The following is a 19,418-nucleotide window of genomic DNA, read 5'->3' on the forward strand; positions in this document are numbered from 1 at the left end:
GTTAGAGAATAAGTGTACACAGTTGATGAGATTTATTGGGGAAGTTTGGTGTGTGTAGAGAGAAAGAGCTGTGAGAAAAATGTATAGCCAAAGAGCAGAGCATTTTCAAATGTTAAAGGCAAGCATTGGTTAGTGTCTTTAAAACATATTGGTGATTAAAAGGAAGGAGAAGATTCAAACTATTTGAAAAGAGCCAATTTCTTTTGGAAGAGGTTGATTACAGACGGTTTGGTTGGAAACTGATCAAATGGTAATACAGTTTAGGTTATTTGATCTGTTGCAAAGATGAAGAAATAAATGAGAATAAGAAGGAATGATATTAACCAAGGCATTAGTAAGACTGTTGTCTGAACCCATTGAGACCGATGAATGTGTATTTGCTGCCGTGACGGTGAATTATAACTTTCAGAAAATGGGTAGTCGTGCGCTTCCGCTTCCACTATATTTATGCTGGCTAAAACGTAACAGTATTTCTGTACAGTACATGTATGGTCTACAAATGAACAAGAAAAAGTTAATGAAAAGTCTAATTCTAGAGGTTTCAGTGTTAACTATAGAACCTTAAGATGATAATATGCAATTTCGTACGATATTAATCATTGCAACATGATTATTCCTTACCAATTATTTTGGGATAAACTGGCTCGGGGAAACTCTAGATGATCTGTAGATCTGTAGATCTGCTAGAAAGTGTGTAGGAGAGGTAGAAAGAACCCCCATAGTACTCTCCCAGACTAACACGTCATGTACCTGATGGGACAGGTTGTAAAGTCATATCAAGTCACATAAGTTTAGAAGGTTGGACAGAAGAACTCAACACTGACCAGATCACATGTCTACAAGTAGATGTCCGGACACAGAGGTTGGAAACCAGATGACTTGACCATTTCACTTCACTGGTACTCGCTTATCTTTTATATTATCGAAGAAATGTATGTCTATATATATATATACTGCTATTTGCAACAGTATGTGAAATGTAATATATTTTAAAAAAGTAAAATTGCACTGATGGAATAAAAATATTCAAATATGCTTTAATATAGAACTTAGAATAATAGCAAAATGTCACGATATCAGAGTTACTGATCACTGTTAGAGAGGACTTAATGTATGACTTGTCATCAGGTGTTATATTCAAAAAGCTGATTTGTTATGGGTGACTTTAAGAGAATCAAAACTATTACCTGGCACACAGTGATGATAATTTGACATGCTAAAGTTCCGAGTACACATATTTCTACAAATGTAAAAGTGAAGAGCGCCCACCCTAGAGGTCAGTAGAGATTTATACAATGACTTAAGTGTTCCTAAGGATAAAAGATGATATAAGCCAATACATCAGTTACATGGTAAATATAAATAATGATAACAAAACTAATGGTAAATTTCTGAAGTATTTTATTTTAGGAGACAAAAATATTGGCATCACTGATGACAGAATAATTCTCCTTAAACTCAAGCGTCCCAACAGAGCTCAAATGATGGAAGACGGCAGGGACTCTCTCCCCATCCAACATTTCAACGACAAATCCAAAAGTCAAATGTCTAATCAGTGGAAGAGGTCATCGTGACAAGCACTTGTGACGCACTTAAGAGACATTTAAATTGGAGCACGTTGTCAAGCTCCAAATTAACAATAGTAAACCAATGAGAGATAAACTCAGACAATATTAACTATTATGAAACAAAGCACTGAGATTCTGGCTAATTGGAGATGACCTGTAGCAGATGACCTTCGGTTGACTTCTCTCTATTTTAACGATTTTTAAATATTGTCTCGTTTTTTCTCAATGCTTGGTCTAATACTAAAGAGGAGTGTTATGGTACAATTTTACAGTTGAAAATAACAAGTCACCTGGTAGTGATGAGATCACAGCTGAATTTGATTGAGTTTAAATTGCTCTGAGCTTTCTGTTATATGAAGCAAGTTGTCATTTGTCTAATTCCCTAATCCTGTGCTGTTACTCTTCTCTTTGACATAATGAGACCTATCAGCCTTCTCAATAATAATTATAAATTATTTGCCCATTTTTCAAAGCGCTTTAAGTCCGGTTTCTAAATTCTGTTATTGATTTACTCCTGATTTTATTGAAGACTATAGTTTAATGCTGCTTTAGATTTCTTCAAAGCCTTTAACATCCTCATCTTTTGTTGGAGAGCGTTTGGTTTGACCTTGTAATGTAAATGAAACGTTATATGCTGGGGTAATAGCTCAGTGAAATTAGGTGACTACACTACACATGAGGTTTCTTTTATAGAGAGGTATTCATAAAGGCTCTTTCTTAATGTAGCTCAAGCTTCTGTCATTTTATTAAGGATAAGCTAGAGGGGAATTCAAATAGCTGTAGAAGCATTACAGACACATGACACAGCTATGTTTTTAAGAAATTCCTCTCCTAAGTTTATCAAAACCATTCAGCTTGTTCTCTAATGCTTCAGGCTTGCATCTTTTAATATAAATGAATGAGAACTTTAGCCCTAAAAATCCCCTATTCTCATCTTTTTGGATGGTATTCCTGTTAAAGAAACCGGCTATCTCAAAAAATGAACAAAATAAAGTCTCTCAATTTTTAACCCGCCTTTGAAAAATAAAATGACCGATGAATTGGATCTCATCCAACGATCACACTCTGCATTCAACTGTCGCTGATTACAGCAGTATAAATAAGCAGTGGGTGCAGTGGCATATTCATGCTTTTTGGCTTCGGAGCCGAATATGACTGTTATGCTTTCAAAAGACAGAGAAATCTTCGGTGTTGAGTTTGGCATTTCAAAGTGAGGGTCGCTCCTGTCAAGTGGATTACACACACCTGGCTAAACACTCTGTTTGTGTGCAGAGTGCCATCTCCTGTTACTCATTACCATTCTTAAAAAAGCTAGCCTGCTGGAATGTCTTAAAGACGATTCGCAAGATGCCTTCCACCCGCGCGCTTTTGGATGCAGTTGTTGCCTGGCCGTGTCACATCACTGCTCATTGTTTCTGGGCCTGGAGCACGCCAAGGTGGCTTTCGTGGATATTATGCTCAGTGTGGGGTGATGACCATCACCAGTTGCAGAGGGCGCCTACCGCTGCCCTCTGCTCCCGCACAGCCAACGCAGAACAGCTCCCCCATCTAGGTATGCCGTGGAGCGGTCGGGCAGGGCACACGCCAAGCCCGTCCAGAAATTCTACCAAACCCGGAGGAAAGTGCAGGTGCAAGCGGCCTGAGATGGCTGCATCAGGAGGAGTGAGCTGTTTCTTCGGGAGAAGGTAAAGGCACCAGAGAAACCCTATGCTTTGTGGAGAATCTTTGTTTTTGTTATTTCCTCATCTCTGGCTCATCAGGACAATGGGCTGCGGGCGGCCAGCTATGCAGCACACACTCACTCTCGGGCCAATATGCAGCAGTGGGAGGACTGGGAGAACAAACCAACGGACTACCATCTCACTTCATGCAGAACGCAGTAGAAGCAACACACTCAGACTCCCACTTCAGACGGGGCCCTGTGTTCCCCCTTGCTGTCCCATTGCTACCAAGGTCCCGCTATAGGCTGTTTGGCCCTGACTAGCAGTCTTCCAGGCTATCCCAGTGACTCTGTGGACCATTCTCGGGATGGCAGAACGATTCAGCCCCCAGTGTCCCCAAGTTCAGTGGGATCTGCTTCACATCAGTGAATGACAGCGGTGCCCTGTTCATGGCGGAGATTAAGTGTCCTTCTAGCAAGGATGCAGAGCCAGTCCTTCAGCCAATATAAGATCAGACTTTTGCAGTCCATACTCTCATAGTGCCCAAAAAGGCTGTGATTACGGTCGATCCTGGATCTGCAAAACCTGAAACAAGCACTTCAAAGGTTCTGCTCGAATGTTGATTAATAGAAATGCTTATTTGTGCGTCTGTCCGACGGCGCTACTTCACACGAAACAACAGGCCAGCCAGTGTTGATCTTTTTTGAATCTGTTCGACGCAAGGGCGGTTCCACTGAAATATTTGATATATATTCTGAGTTTTATCACTGTTTCTTCTACAAGTGTATATTGAGAGTTAAAATTGTTCTGAGCTTTCTGTTAGTATGCGAAGTAATTCCATTAATTCTCAAACCTAAAAACTATACTTTCTCTTTTGATATTATTGATGAAAATCAAGATCTAGAGACAACGCGACTCATTTTTTGACCTCATTGACTACCCTGATTTTATTGAAGACAATAGTTTTTCATATGCCCGCACTCCTGGCATATGGCAGCCACGGCTTTGAGTGATGCCGCTGGAACTACTCCATATGAAAACACTAGCGTGCGAACGAACCGGGTGGGCGCAACGTGGAACTCACCGGGTTCAAATAACGCCTCGCTGCCAAACATTCCCTCTGATCAGACCTCTCGCTCCTTCGGCTGGAGGTCCTGAGCAGGTCTCCAGTTATGCTGTGGTTTTTACGGAGGCTCTACCACTGGCTGGGGCAATGGTACATCAACTGCCTAGAAGTGCTAGCGGTACATCTCGCCTGGACCGCCTCAGGAACCGCCTTCGAGGCCAGCATGCTAGTCCATCACGGACAGCATACCGACCACGTGGTACATCAACCAACAAGGTGGCTCCACTCCCCACGTGATATCGATCTGCCTGCCACTCTCCTATGAGTCAGAAGTTTCTGAGGTCGCTCACGCCATCTTCACACATTCCAGAGTAAAACCAGGCAATCAATGAGTTGCTTATGAGCTGAACTACCTGGAGAAAGAGACTCCATCCTGTGACGGTCTTGAAGCTACTCTGGGGTTGATTTCTGAGGTGTTTAGTAGACCTGTTTATGTTCTCCAGAGACTTCCCATTGCCAGTGGACTTCTCCCGACTGAGGAGACACTTGGCCCAGATGCATCTGGCATAATAGCTGGCCATGAGGCTCAGCAAATATGCATTTCCAGTGACTTTCTTGCACAGACACTGTGGGCAAGGTCAGGTTGTGCTTTGCATTTTCTGCATCAAGGGTTGGAGCAAAGGCTGTCTCCCTCCACCCTAAAGCTCCACGTGGGCTGCGATCGCTGCAAATCATGACCCCATAGATGGGAGGTTTGTGGTGGTGCATGATCTGATCATTGTGTTCCTGAGGGGGCCAGGGAGGTTAATTCTCTCTAAGGTGGCCCCCTAAGGTGCCCTCTTGGGACCTGTCTGTAGTGCTAACGGCACTGCAGCAGGCTCCATTTGAACCTTATAAAGTTTGTGGTTTGAGTTAAAGCTTGTGTCTTTGAAAGACACTGCTCCAAGATTCCCACTGCCCCATTAAGGTGGTGGTGAACCTTCAAGCGCGTTCCCTGATGCGAGGCAGACCCAGCTCTATTTTTGCTTGTCCTGTCCAAGCACCAAGATGCTACACGTGCTGGATCGGACACTAAGCTCCAGGACCCAGACTTCAGCTCTTTGTTTACAGCAGGCCGGCAGCATGGGAACGCGCCATCTCCCAGCAGAGGATGGCCCACTGGATAGTGGACGCCACAATTCTGACTTTATCAAGCGCAGGGCATGTTTCACTTCAGGCTGTGGCAGGGGCAAGTACACTAACAAGATGTGTTACATCGCCTCTGTGCTGGCACGTGGTGCTCGCTGACAGATATTTGTAGAGCTGGGCGGGTTGACGCACTCAACACGCTCGCTAGATTTTTTATAATCTGTGAACCGTATCCTCCTGTGTTTCACTCAAATGGGTAGAAGCAATGAGAGGTCCGTTTCGGGTGTTAGCTTGTTAACCGGCCTGTGAGCGCTCCATACAGACCCTGTTGAGTTCTCTCTCTTCCATTCCCTCGGCAGCCAGATGTATGAGCATCTACGCCAGGCCCTCATAAATTCAGAGAACCGATGAGGCTGGGAACCATATTTCTAAGAGGTTTTTATGTGTGTATTTCCACGGGCATGGCCTCAGAGCCCTGCTGTTGCTCGAGACTCTGCCAGCGTTGGACTGAAACCTGTTCACTGTGAACGTGGATCGCCCCCAGTGTTCCAATCCCAGTTGGGTAGTATGCCAGTAAACAGTAGCTGGCTTGTTTTCTGTTCCAATGTGACTCTGAGTGAACACTGGAAGGAAACGCCTCGGCCACGTATGCAACCCTGTTCCCGAAGATGGGAGGGGTAGAGAGATGGCCACGCCTTGTCGCCACGTGCTGTACCTCTGCCAAAGGGGCTCGGCTCCTCAGCTAACACTTGAATATTCCATGCACCTGCCAGTTATTTATGCTCAGGTAGAGATGCTGTAGACATTACTATGTGGACTGTAGAGTCTTCTTTAACAAAAAGCTTGAAAGAATTAGACTTACTGTTTTGTTGCCTCTATTGATCAGATTTTTGCAATAATTTTTATGGAAGATCCAGACCTATATTCATATATCTGTTGTCATAAATCCTCACAGTTTGGTGGACTTGATTTTTGATTTTTCACCTTAAACAGTACTCTTCAAAAATTAACATAGGAATTTTATTACTAGTTTTATTTTGGATAAGCTTGTGTCTTTCTTTTTTAGAAATGGCCAGTAAAGCTTGGCTCGCTTTATGTCGCTTGATTAAGTAGGAAAATTATTTACACAATTTTTCTCTCCCAACAAGATCGCTATTTTATTTGGAATAATCTGTATTGTGTATGTCCTCCAGCATGTCCCAGGTCTCCTAGCTCTCCCCGTGGACATGCCCGAACACCACCCTTTGGGAGGCGTCCGAGGCATCCGAACAGATGCTCCCAGCTACCTTAGCTGGCTCCTCTCGGGAGTGGGAGGAGCAGCGGGTTCACCTCGAGGACCCGAGACCAAACTCACCCCATTCTAAGGGAGTGTTCAGCCACCCTGCACGAGGAAACTCATTTCTCGCCGCTGTATCCGTGGATCCCATCCGCCGTCACCATGAAGCAGAATCGTCATTGCCACTCCCTCGGTCCACTGAGACTCATGGCTCAGGACTCTGAGTGTGCCGGATTCTCGTCCAGCCGTCACCCCAGCGCTGCCAAACCGCCCAGCACACACCGTAGGTCTTGGCCAGATGCAGCCAACAGAACAACATCATCAGCAAAAAGGTGAGAAGTTGGCCCTGGTGGTGACCAACCAGACCCCTCGGCCCCGGCTACGCTCTAGAAATCCTGTCCATAGCAAAATATTACCAACAGGACCGACAGCGTAGCCCTGGTCGAGTCCGCCAACATGCACTCAGAATCAGTTCCGCTTGCAGGCAATGAATCAAGCTCCTGCTTCGATCGCGGCTGTGGGATCGGACAGCTCCTGCGCAAAGCGCCTCACCTCCATTCTGAGCACCCTCACAGAACACACATTCCCAGTCGAAGCTGGGGCAAGGCTCCCGCGCCAGCATTTTGTATACGGTAAGTTGGCAGGCACTGCTTCCTTTTCTGAGGTGGGCGCGTGACGGTTTGCCAGAACCTCTTGAGGACGGTCCGATAGTCCTTTTCCATGGCTTCCCGAATTCTCTAGACTCCAGAGTTTTTGCTCTGCACAACCACCCGGGTAGCGGTCCGCTTTAGCTCACCGGTACCCATACAGTTGGCCAGGAGTCCCATGAGCCAAACAGGTCCGATAGGACTTTTTCAGCTTGACGCAGCATCCCTTACTCAAAGCCATGAAAATTAATATACAAATCTGTCTTTTATAAGGGAGTTAGTGTTTTATTAGAACAACTTTGTTTAAAACTGTTTTTGCAGTAAATAGAAATATGATTCATTGATTTAAAAATCTTTAACTTTCTAGGTTTTATTTGGACAAAGTATATAAAAAAGATAAATACAAACAAAAGCATAAACACTATTTCAGGTTTAAAATTGAATAAAATTCAGTATTTCATAATAATAACAATAACAATAATGATGTTTGGTCAAGTCAAATCAAAGCTAAAAGAGAGATTTTATTTATTTACTATGAAAAAATGACTTAAAGTACAATTTAAATGAAACGTGAATAACCATACATGTATTATTTTTACAAAAATGATACATTTATTTTAACTATGTTGCACACACACACAGCACGCAGAGCACACACACACACACACAGACACACACACACACCACACCAATACAAAGATCTTTCTATTTCAAAGATTACTTCTTCTTTTATATCTATTTCTTAGGATTAATTATTAATCCTTATATTTCTGACTTACAGAAGTTGAGTTGAAGCATTAATGTCTCTGAAGACCATAACATTCACTGTTACTGATTCATCATGCAGCTCAAAGCATTCTGGTAGAATCTCAACAGTCTCTTCTGATTCATCAACACATAGTTTCACTGATGCTTTTATAACCAACATAAACCCCAGGACAGAGTGTCTGAGTGAATGTGTCTGGACTGTGATGAGTCTCTATTGTGTCAGAGACGCTAAAAGAAGGACACAGAGTTCCTGCCACGCCTATCCACATACACTCCTACTGTAGATATCTTTATACTCTCTGTTCTTCTTTCTGATGAAGATGGGCTTCACAAGAGACTTCAGTCATTATCTTATTGTGTCTGAATGAAAGTATCTGTGAGGAGAGCAGATCAAACCGTGACTGATCATTAGATTCAAACTCAAACTCTTTACCCAGTCCCTTCCTGCTGGATGGGGCAAAATTTATATGACACCGATATAAACATGTAGGAAGTTCACTGCACTCAGTCTCCCAGTAACAGGTCTTCACACACACTCTCTCAGCACAACACCTGAGGATACACACCATCAAATTCGTTCGATGATCAGGATACGATCGAGACTGAGACACCCACCACCTTTCTTGTTCTCCTCAGACAGAATGAGAAGAGTAAGGGCAAGCAGTGGGCTTGGGATCCAGTGAAAATCATCTGAACAGAAGAATAGAGATATTAATAACACAACAAACAACAGTGTGTGTGTGTGTGTGTGTGTGTGAGTGAGGCAAAGGTGAGTGTATGTGTGTGAGTGTTCAAAGTGGGAGGCAGGTTCGTGTGTGAGTCTATGTGTGTGTGTGCAGAGAGTGTATGTGTGTGTGTGTGTGTGTGTGTGTGAGAAGTTTGTCATGGCTTATACTGCTGTTTTTGTTCAGAAATAATAACAAAATCAACTTGAGATCAAATTCTGAATCTGAAGTTCATCATAAATATAATCGATTCCTCACAGAGACTGAAATTAGTCGAATACAAAATATGTCATCACAGCATTTAATAAAATATATTGTAATGACAGTAAAGTTGTATAAAAAGAATCCTTCAGTAAGTGAGAAGCTGTCAGAATATATTTTAAATGTGTCACAGTACATTTATACACAAATCCACAATTGTTTAAATTTATTTGTCTTGATGTAAGCAAGTTATTAATTTTAGACATAAAATATTACTTCAGCTGGCATATAGATTGCTTTTTATTCTCAATAATTGAAATACTAAAAGAAATACCAATTACATCAATATTAAATGTAGTATAATAACAATAATGTTAATATTTATTATAATAATAATAAAAAATGATTATGTATTTTAATGAAAACAAATTAATAAAACTATGTTATGATTATAATGTTGTTGTAATTTTTGGGGCTAAATAAGCATTACTGGTTTATCTGAATGTTATACCAAATAAAAAGAAAATAATAATATTACAATAATCATATAGTTTCCTTAAAAAGTCAGCATTTACTATATTAATGTAAAATGATTATTTTGGCTATTAGCATAATGTCAACTTTATAATGTAAACAAATACATGGTTGCAGTAATCATTTATTATTTAAATTACTAAAACTAAAACATATTGCAGTAGTATTGTTGCAATATTTACTTAATAAAATGTAATAATAAATAAAATTATAATGAAACAAAGTGTATATTATCATTTTTAATTAATTTTAATTGTCATAATATTGAAGAAAAACAAATGTTATTTTAAATATTATTACACCATACTAATTACTACAATAATAAAAATAATGACAAATTAAAATAAAACTACCAAATAATTGATAATATTTATTATTACTAATAATAATAATAATAATAATAATAATAATAATAATGACCCAAAATAAAATATTATTGAGAAAATAAAATTGTACATATACACACACACACACACACACACACACTATTGCAATATTATTCCATAAAATGAATATTTATCTTCATCAAATCAAAATATGAATTATGATCTTAATACAATCATAAATGTAAGGGTGTATAATTGTCCTACATTTCTTGAGTGTCCTGCTGTAATCCTGGATTCTCTCCATGCTCAACACTAAAAACACACACATAGTCACAGTCAGTCAGTAGAAGACTATGCAGTTGATAACATTGAAAAAAAATTATTATAATTATATATAGATATTATTTTTTTGTCTTGTTTCCAGACAAACAACTTCCTTTGCTGTCCACTTTTTTTAATGCCACACAAGTTCATGGAGGTGTGTGTGTGTGTTGATTTTGCACTTTAGATGTTTTAGAGGTTCACCTCTTCATTGCATTGCAATTTTGCATCTGCATTGTTGGGGATTTGTAAATTGTACACCAAAAATGTTTGTATTTTTTACCCCTATTTCATATTAACCAGTCATATTTTTTATGATGACTTTTTTTTTTTCAAATCATGCCCTCAATTATTTTAAACATAACAATAAGTGGTAACAGAGTTTTGTACTACATCTCAGGTGAAGTTATAATAATAAAAAAATTCTAAATGTAATATTTTCTCATCAGAAATGTACACACAAACTGCATATGGGTTAAACAATAAACCCCAAGAACTCCTCCTGCATAACATACTTAAGTTTATTTAGTGAGCAGTTTGATCCTCCAGCTTTTCAGAGAGCAGCTTCACTCCTGGGAATCTCCAGGATGATTGTAGCTCAGATCCAGCTCTCTCATAGGTGTGAGGGGTTTGAAGTCAGAGCTGAAGACACATAACCACAGCCTTCCTCTGTCACCATGCAGCCAGACAACCTAAAAACATACAACAGCAATCCACATTGAATTAGATTGTTTTTTTTTTTTTGTTTTTAATATTTAACTGTTCAACAAAAATAGTTGGTCAAAAAGTATTTTGTGCTCATTTATCATTATCACAAGAAACAAATATTGACATATTTTTTAAATGCAAAATGTATAGGCATGAAATTCCTACAAATAATAGTGGGTACAATACTGCAGTAAAAATCTTACGTAAAAGGAGTGAAGAAAGAAACATAAGATAGGAAAAAGGCCCCTAGTGGCCAATGTAATGGCTTCTTTCTGTGTTTTGTGTAATACTTGCTGGGCAACCAACATTCTGTTAAAACATATTCAACTCAATATTACAGGTGAAGAGAGGGGGTGGAGATGTCAACTGATCACCTCTCTGAAAACTGAGGACCCAACAAGGCCTGATAGGACTCCTTGACACCATTCCTTACATCCGTGTCCACCACCGATTCAGGGGCTGCCCAACAGACCTTGCACAGTACGTTTGGGCCTGCTGGAGTCTGTCCGGCTTCTTCCTCCGCCAACAGATCCAACAGAACCACTCTTTGTCTAGCTTCTGTCAACTAGGAATCTGTTTGCTTTAAGAGACCCCTACCAGGCCATATATAGCTCCTAGGCCACTGAGGCACTCAAACCTCCACCACATTAAGGTTGTGGTCCTAGGAGAGACATTCTCTGTCTTCTTACTCCATTTGTTTCTACAAATTCTTTGCCATCTTTCTTCATATTATTGTTGTCTATTATTATCTATTCAGGCACATTCATTATTGGTTCTACATTTTAATACATTTTAATTAATAAAACATTATAATTTTTTTTTCTAAAACACCAATCTTACTGATAAACACTGACTGTTTTTTATTATAGTTTGTGAATCTAAATAGTTAAAACAGCTTGGGGAAGCACTCCCATATTACAAATTTAAGAAGGTGGGAATCTGCTGACTTCGGAATGGGGATATTGTCGGATGGTAGAAGGAATACTTCAATACTGGAGAAGGATCTCCTCAATTCCACCAATTTCTACTTCCAGCATGTTCCACTGAGGAAGCAGAGGCCAGTGGCCCAGATATAAGCAAACACACTAAAAACTATGTCTTGAAGATATAAATGCAGACGCTCATTTGACGCCTCTGAGATGTGCGTTTGCTAACAGGGAACCTGCTGTCAATGAATCTATCCTTGTTCATGCCAAGTCTATTCCAAGTCAAGTCTATTCATTGTTCAGTCAAGTGTGTTTCAAGTCATATTAGTTTCATAAATTAAGGATTATGTCCCTGTAAATAAAACTGCACATATGAGTTCTCACTATGCTCATCTTCATCAGTGAACTAAATTGTTAGCATCATGGTAATGAATCTATATGAAATATTCTGCCTGCATGTCTTTAATTTGTGATCATTCTGCAAATGTACTTTATTAAATAGAATCACAGTAAAGAAAATCACTCTAAATGTGCACACTCACTAGTCTAGACTTCACACTCTGAGAGGGTGTGTTTTGCAAACTACTAGATCATTTCAAATGTCACATCAGCAAAACAACAATTATGATATTATATCTTTCTGTGATATTGCACACTGTGCAGTGAGATTACATGTAGAAAATTTACACAAGATTAACAATTCATAATTGCATACATGGTTTTTGCATGCATTCTAAAACATAAGGATTGTTTAATGAGTAACAACAAAGTATTTCAAACTCAAACCTCATTATCTTTCAGTCTACAGTGTGAACTCTTCAGTCCATCAGAAAGCAGCTTTCTCCACTCCTGAATCCTGCAGATCATTGTTACTCAGGTCCAGCTCTGTCAGATGGTTTGATGATTGTAGAGCAGAAGAAAGAGTTTCACAGCATGTTTCATCAAACCATTGCTAGCCAAATTCAAGCAAAATAGAATGTTTTAGCCTGATTATTCACTGATGTTCAGCTTTTCTTCTGTAGTAACTTTTCTTCATAATCAGGGGAAAAAATTTCACTTTGCATTTACATATCATTGTTTAGTGACGTAGAACAAATCATTTAATTAAACAGCAGTCAGTGAAATACTCACAGAGCGTTTCTGTAGCATCTCACAGCTGGAATGAGTCTCCTGCAATCTGATTGTTCTGATGTGAACCTCTTGGGTTGAACTCATCCAGCACCTTCTCTGACATCAGTAGTATGTAGGTCAGCACTGTGTACATTGGGCAAGATTTGAGAGATCTCTTCCTGATGTTCATTTGAACTGAGGTAACTCTGTATTTCCTCATATAATGAATGATCTTTTGAGCTCAAGTAAGCAGTAGAACAGGTTGACTGGAAGTTTCATCTGAGATGTCCTGTTGTTGTAATTCTTTAATGTGCACTTAGATTTCTGATGCTCTGTGGTGTCTTTGTGTGTGTGTGATCAGGCCTTGAGCAAATTTTTGACTGGATTCCAGTGAAATTCCCATCAGAAACCGCAGGAAAAGGTCCAGATGCCCCTCTTACTCTGCATTGCTTTTTCAATGGCTCTCTGTTAAGTCATGCCATTTGACCTTTCTAAAAGGAAATGTAAGATTTTGTATGACTTTAGTTTGTGAATTCTCAAAGAAAACATAAGCTCTTCCTTGTTTTTTTTTCAGGTAACAGGTGAACACATGCACTGCAGCGAGGAACTCTTGAACGCTCAGATGCACAAAAGCAGAAGACCTTTCTCTATAAAGTCCAACTTCCTTTCTAAAGATCTGAACATTCATTCCTGTGAACTCAGCATCTTTACTCACATCACTGGACACACATGCTTTCAGATCTTCTCATAGAACACAATGTTTTCCTGCTTCAGCTGTTCAAACGCTAGTTTGGCTAATCTTGTAATCATCTCTTATTTAAAAGTAAGTGCTCTGAACATTCTCCGTCTTGTTGTTTGCCATATTTCTGACTCTTCATGTTCATCTGTATCCTCAGGAAGTGAATGTACATTTCAGTGAGTGTTGTGCTGATGTTCTCTTCATTGTTCTCAGTGAGAATATCCTGAAGTACTGTGGCTGTGATCCAGCAGAACACAGGAATGTGGCACATGATGTAGAGACTACACAGATCGCCTTAATGTGGGAGATGATTCTGGAGTGACAGACTCTGATCTGTGAATCTCTTTCTGAAGTAATTCTCCTTCTGTAGGTCAGTGAATCCTTGCACTTCTGTGTGGAACAATCCCAACATAACTGAGGAGGGATCTGATTGGCTGCTGCCGTCGTCGTGATGTGACCTCAGACAAGAGCTGATGGAAGAAGTTTACCTTTGACCAGACTTGTGGGCAAACAGCACATCTACAGATGATCTTTCCTCAACAGTGTTCAATGTATCACTTTCAAAATTCAAAGGCAGTCGACTTTCATCAAGTCCATCAAAAATAAACACAAGTTTATATTCTGTATATAACTTGATTTCTCCAGGAACATCAATCCAGGATTAAATTTCAGCAGAAACTCATGGAGACTGACTCCTCTTTCTTTAATCACATTGATCTCTGAATGGAAGCAGGAATGCACACAGTCTATATCCTGATTAGATTCTCCTTCTACCCAGTCCAGGATGAACTTGTGCACAAACACAGTTTTCCCAATGCCAGCGTACTCCTTTGGTCAACACAATCTTTAACTCATTGTTTTTCCTCAGTTCAGTAAATATATCATTGCATTTGATTGGTTTGTTCAGTGTTTTTTGCTCTTGAAAGCATCATCAATCTTCAGAATCTCATGTTCTGATTTACACATCTTTCATATCTCTCTTCTGTGATGAACAGATTCAGTGTAAACAGCTTTCAGATCTGTGTCAGTTTCTTTGTTGCCCCCAAAAATGTATTTTGTCTTCATCTTCATGTTGTTTTTTGTGAGTTTTTCAAGACATTTTGGAGCCTCTACAATAAAAAAAAGAGACAAAAACACTAAACAAATTTGTCATATTTTTCATATCAGCATGATTGTTATTATTTGCCACTGATTCAGACATATTAAATTCATATTTAACAATTTTCAGTTTTACAATTTTTTGAATGTCTATGCTCTTTCCAGATCACTTATTGATTGAGATCTTTATGCCATGAGATCAGTCTCACTCAAAACTGATGAACGGTTTCACATGATCTAGCACATCAAACAGAATGTGTGTTTAAACTTGCTTTAAATAACCTTAGCATGCGTGACTCGTAATCATGTCTCGGTGATACTGAATCTATTTGTGACAGTGCCACCTTTTGGTTAACTTTAATTAAATTCAAATACATTATAAGATGTTTAAGCAAGGCTTTCAGACCATTGTAGGCTGGGTATCACTGGGGACACTTCTATATATCTATGTGAAATCTGCCTCTGATGTGATTTCTTATTTCCATTCACAGGCAGTGATATGATATATATGAATTATATGTGATATGTTGTGAATTACTCCTAACAGAGACAGATGTCTTCATATTGTCCTCAGTCTGAGCTGGGGAGAGAAAAAAAGAGAGAATCACTCACTAGGAAACATTTATCTCAGAAACACATCAGTAGAGCAAAGAGGTCAAACCTCACACTGTTAAATATTTAATAAATGTTACAGTCACAGTAAATTAAATGTTACCTTGCTTGTGTTCATTCTGCAACTGTTCAGCCAGATCATTTTGGTTTATCTTTCTCAGACGTCTACCATGACCTTCACAGCTTCATCTGGTCCAAAACACATCACCATCTTATCTACTGTGTCACATCTATCTGCATTTTTTCAATTCAGACTTGATATGCACTTTGATAAAAATTCACTAAATGCCAAATGAAATTTCTTCAGTTCATCTTCTGCCAGCTCCATCAGTTGGTCCAAGAGCAGCTTTTAACAGACGCCATCGTCCCTTCACCAACTCACGACTGCATATTAAGAAAAAGAAAAGAGCTAAAGTGAGCTCAAATGTGACATTTTAAAAACTACAGTGAAAGCCTTTCCAATTTTTTTATTTTCTACATAATATGACCCAAAACATAACATTTCTCCTGAACGTAGACAAAAGAAATTCTACAAAAGAAATTGAGATAAAATATTGATTGTTACATATCTGTTTGCTGCAAAAGTATGTGAATTTTTGTTTTCAGTATCTGATGTGTCCTCATTTGCAAGTTTCCTACATCTTGTTCATCTTGTAGGACTTTTCAGCCTGTTCTCTCATTACATAAGCACTTCAACTCTGTGATGTTGGTGGGTTTTCTCAATTGAACTGCTTGTTTTTAGCTCCTTCCACCTCTTTCTTTAACCGCTTCTTTGTTGTCTTGCTGTATGGCCCACTTTCTCTGAGATTCTGAGTTTTGGGACAGATGTCCAGGAGATCTCTTGTTCTTTCACATGGTGAGTGTCTGATGAGCATTTAAAATTTGCTGAGCAGTTTTAGGACAAGTGTCTGTTTTAGGACAAATGGTTTAGTATGGATTTTGCATTTTTTGCAACAGCATTTTGGTGCATTACAATATAATATTGTCTTTTTTTCTCAGGACTGACAAGGCCTCTAAGGCCAAAAATTGTTTCCCTTAGTTTATATGCTGCTTTGTACTGTTTTTCATTTTTTTTCAGTAATAAAAACTGTCCTTGAGACGCCATATAGGCCTAATCATTTTTAGCTTAAGGACCAAGTAAAGACAGACATTCACAGTCAAACCTAAAATGAATTTCTACAAAATGTATTCGTTATCTATGTATTAAATCATCTGTTTTTGTTCTTCTAAATCCCAAATAGCTCCAGATATTTAAAAAAAAATACCTTATGGACAGGTTTCTCGGGAGATATCTTGTGACTTTCTGTAATTTACATAAGCACAAACCAGAAAGCAAAGCAATATCTGCAGAATGGAGAAGGTTTGACATTCACAAAACCAAAATATAAGTTTTATTTCAATTGTAGTTAGTCTCTTTTTTTATTTAAGTGAATATAAAAAGATACTTATCTGTGCTTATTTAGGTTATTAAAAGGTGGAAAGATGCTTATTTAATTTATTATCTCTAGCAAGGTTTCAGTCCACTGAACTAAGCAGGAGAGATTTGCTTCTCTGTATCTGTCAGTCACTAAGAGTTATTTCTGTGACAACAGACTGGGGTCTTGCTTGAGCTCTGATTTGCTCTGGATTAGCTCTGATTAAGAGAAAATGCTAATTAATTTTAGTGTTTATTGCATCCGGTGCCACCTCATCACACACTGGTATTAACAAGCCGCCTGGTGCAACCACTCTAAGGTAAATTAGCTGTTTAAGTATTATTTGGGGAATCAGATCTTTGAGTTGATTCAAGTATAGATTACACTGATATGAACATCAAACTTCAAAGGCATTTATACTCTATCAAAAGGCTATGCATAGACTAAAATAGCAAGCTTTTCTTAAATTTAGGAGGTCTATAGGAAATTATTTGTAACATTACATATATTTTCTCTAATAGTAATGGAAATTGATTGTCTTTCTTAGACATTCTCAGCAGTTTAAATCTTTCTTTGTTTGAGAAGAACAATGCATGCTTTTGTGATACGCAAAGAACAACAGAGAGAGCACTGAAGATCCACAAGTGTTTCATTAAAGAGCAGTTTCTGAACACAGTCGGGTTTCGTCTTTTTAAAGATGACGCTCCGACTCATGTCCTCTTGGGTGTACTTGTTATCTGTCCTCCAACGAGCGCTTTGTCTTCAGTGTCTGCTGAGTCAGACCTGAAGCTGATGGCCATGCTTTCCTGGACCACCGTAAGTATCAGTCTAGAGGTGTGCACGCCTTCCAGCCTTAAAGAGCTGGGCATGCGTATCTACTGAGATCCAAGGAGCTTTAGTCAAGACCACAAGGTCTGGCACCAAGACACAAGGTTGCAGACATTCTCAAATTCTCAGGACAGCAGCTGGCTGCTTCCCCGCCAGATTTTATAAGACGAGCAGTCGTGGAGATGTAGGAGAGACCAAAAAGGAAGAAGACTACTGAGCGAGGCCTTTTGAGGTCTGTGAAGGTCACACCAAGAGCCAATGATGTCTTGAATTTTTAGCAGGAGAGTTTTATAACTTTGTCTCTAAGCATGGTCTTTTGCATTGTTTTATGGTGCTCAAATCTCCTGCACCTTCTACCTTATTCAGTTTATCCTCAGGTTAGGTAAAGTAAGTCGAGTCTGTCCTATCTCTCGTAAGTATTTAATCATACTCACAAGACAGGTCACAGAAGACTTCTCCGTGGTCTGTTCTGCTTAGGTCTAAAAATCAGAGTCTGTCTGGCATCAGAGTGCAGCCCTTTCTTTATAGACTACAGGTGCAAGTTGACACTTTTTGGGAAAGTCCTGTACAGCTGGAGACCTCCCTTTCAAGAAGCTCACTATAAAAACACAGCCATCTTATCAGTCTGCTCTTCTGTGAAGATCTTTCTAAGATGTCCTCCTCTCAAGCTGGAACTCAGCACTCAACGGTAACATTCCTATTCTTCAAAGTTCTTACTAATACATATTTTATCTCTGGCTATACTTTTAACTAAATGCTACATATATCATACTCTAATGTTTTTTCTCAATAAATTTTAAACATGATGCTGTGGTTATCTTTCTACTATTCAATAAAGTGAATACAATACCATGTGTTCTGTGTATCTTATTAATACTTATCAAATAAAAGAATACAATATACTGTGTGGTCTCTTCTTCTTGATAAATCAAACAAGACAAAATTACAAAAATTGGGAAAACGTTTACATTTATTTATACAAATATATACATTTTTTTTTACAGCACATTAGAGTGAATCCTGTTAGTTCATATTTGATCATGTTTCATGAGTGTTTCATGATTAAGACAGTATTTAATCTTTACTTTTACATGAATAAGGAAGTGTCTTTCTGCTCCACAGCTGAAGACTTGCTTTGATCAAAACGTTCAGTTTCTGGACAACTTCTCAAAATGTCTTTGTTTTCTCTTTTTATGTTCATGTATGTCCCCGCATAAACATTAAAATGATGATTGGGTTAATGATACGGTTTTTCGATCAGAAAAAACGATCAGGTGTAAACGTCACATGTAAAGTACAAGGTGCATAACATCAAAGTATCGCGAGATCGACTGACGGTTCTGTGTTCTCTTTACGCCTCGCGGTACTTTGATTTGTACTTTGAACGAGGTCATTCAACGAACACACACCTAAGCACTTTATTTTTCAACGCGGAAGTAAATACGAGGACGTCCTTACTTCTAATGTAAAAAACTTCCGTTTCACGAGCAGCTAGTGGAAACAAACACAGACCACTGTATCTGTGTCCCAAACTGAAAGCGCGTGAAACTTTCGAAGCCACGCCTCTCAGGATTTCCTCAGGCGTTCTAGATTACCGCTCCTGTCGCATAGCAACGGAGAGCTGACGTCCTACAGGATAGGAGGAGCCAGAGTCGATCACTTTCACTTTCATGTTTCACGTCACATTGGAGTCGGTCTCGAGACTGGTTTAATCCTCGGATGACAACTTTAATGGAGGTATCGGCTTGGATCTTGCTTGAA

At 39.1% G+C, this 19,418-nt stretch overlaps 1 long non-coding RNA gene across 1 annotated transcript in view; it reads right to left on the minus strand.

Moving 5' to 3' along the window:
• Positions 1-18,999, minus strand: part of LOC122331870 — a 49,600-nt gene extending 30,601 nt beyond the window's left edge. Inside the window, exon 1 of the long non-coding RNA XR_006248304.1 lies at positions 18,749-18,999. This is a non-coding gene — a long non-coding RNA (uncharacterized LOC122331870). The remainder of the gene's footprint in view (positions 1-18,748) is intronic.
• Positions 19,000-19,418: the final 419 nt, after the last annotated feature.

This window comes from Puntigrus tetrazona, unplaced genomic scaffold (assembly GCF_018831695.1).
Source record: "Puntigrus tetrazona isolate hp1 unplaced genomic scaffold, ASM1883169v1 S000000003, whole genome shotgun sequence".
NCBI lineage: Eukaryota > Metazoa > Chordata > Actinopteri > Cypriniformes > Cyprinidae > Puntigrus > Puntigrus tetrazona.